Below are 1,854 nucleotides of genomic sequence, written 5' to 3' on the forward strand. Positions count from 1 at the left end.
ACAGCATCTCAAGTAATCCTGAGAGAACTGCTCTGAGGAGAGGTAGGGAGGAGCCAGATTATATAGAAGTTTTACACAAAGGGCAGGTAATCTGAACATCAAAATATTATTGTTCTGCCCATAGCCGAAATGACGCCAGCTCAGAAGTTGCCTAAATTCTAGAAGTTGCGGAAGCTGGTCTAGAAGCTGCTGAAAGAAAGCAGTGAGGAAGGAGTATGGTAGATATCATTGAAAGACTCTGGGAGGATGGGATCCAAAAGCACATGATACAGAATGGCCAAGGAAAGCTCTCTGACTTTCAGGATGGAACCAAAGTCAAGTTCCGCTACCAGACTCTTTGCAATGACAAGGAGAACACCATGCTGGATGACAGCCGGCCAGGGGGCAAACCATGGAGCAAACCATGGAGCTCATCATTGGCAAGAAGTTTAAGCTGCCCCTGTGGGAGCCCATCCTGTACACCATGTGGGAGGGGGAGATCGCTCAGTTCTGTTGTGACGTCAAGCATGTGGTCCTATATTGGCTATTGGCCAAGAGTTTACTCAACATCGCAGCCAGCAAGGACCTCCTGGAGGGCATCACCTAGATGCAGGAGCACAATTCCCTGGGCCATGCTGATCTGGATACCCTGCAGCAGAAGGCCTAGCCTCTCATCTTTGACATTGAGATGCTTAAGATGGAGAATCCTGGCACATATCAGCAGGACCCATGGGCAATGACAGTTGAGGAGAAGGCAAAGGCAATGCCAGTCATCCACCAGGAGGGCAACTGGTTGTACCTCGAAGGCCATGTGAAGGAGGCTGCTGCCAAATGGTATGAGGCCATCGCCTGTGTCAAGAACCTTCAGATAAAAGAACAGTCTGAGTCCCCTGACAGAATCCAATTGGATCAGCAGATCACACTGCTGTTGCTCAACTACTGTTAGTGCAAGCTGATGGTGGAAGAGTATCAGAAATGCTGGGCCACTGCTCCTCCATCCTCAGTAAGTATGATGACAATGTCAAGGCCTACTTCAAGTACATCAAGGCACATGCATCAATGTGGAACACTCAAGAGGCCCAGGCTGACTTTGCCAAGGTGCTGGAGCTGGGACCCACCCTGGCGACTATGGTGAGCCCTGAGCTGTGGATCTAGGTGCAGATCTAGCTGTGAGCCGTGCCTCTAAGTGCAGATCCCTCAGAAAGACAAGGAGGACAAGGCCTGCTTCTGGCGCATCTTCTACCACTGACAGGGCCCTGCTGGTGTGGTCACCCTGTCTGGCCTGCTGCTGCTGACAGCCCGCCTGCCCCCGCTAGTTAGTCATGCTTCTCTGTATGTGTGCTCAGTCACTTCAGGCATGTCTGATTCTTTGCCACTCCATGAACTATAGCCCGTCAGGCACCTATGTCCATGGGATTCTCCAGGCAAGAATGCTGGAGTGGGTTGCTGTTCCCTTCTCCAGGGGATTTCTCCAATCCAAGGACTGAACCTGGATTTCATGTCTCATGCAATGGTAGGCGGGTTCTTTACTACTAGTGCTACCTTAACTCCACTCACCACTAGCTCTTCTCTGTATATAAAGGCCTTATTTATCTCTTAAAAAAAGTATTGTTAAAGAAAACCAGATATCCCAAGTTAAGGAATTTAGTGCTTGTCTATATATGGGAAGCTGCAAGAATCTGACTCACCGAAATCATTCCTTTCATGGCCATCTCACCTGGTACCCTGTATTTTTCATATCCTGAGCTCTTTTGGAGCTTACTGTAGGGAGTGGCTGCAATCTGATGGCTAGTAGGTATTCTTCCTGAGTGCCCTTATGACTCACCAGCTCACATTGGAGGGCTGTAATCGCTGATAACTGTGAATCCCTGTCTA

The 1,854-nt window shown here is 49.2% G+C and overlaps 1 pseudogene; it reads left to right on the forward strand.

Moving 5' to 3' along the window:
- Positions 1-215: 215 nt before the first annotated feature.
- LOC104981955 lies at positions 216-1,134 on the forward strand (annotated as a pseudogene).
- The last annotated feature ends 720 nt before the right edge of the window (positions 1,135-1,854 follow it).

Source organism: Bison bison, unplaced genomic scaffold (assembly GCF_000754665.1).
Source record: "Bison bison bison isolate TAMUID 2011002044 unplaced genomic scaffold, Bison_UMD1.0 scf7180017864525, whole genome shotgun sequence".
NCBI lineage: Eukaryota > Metazoa > Chordata > Mammalia > Artiodactyla > Bovidae > Bison > Bison bison.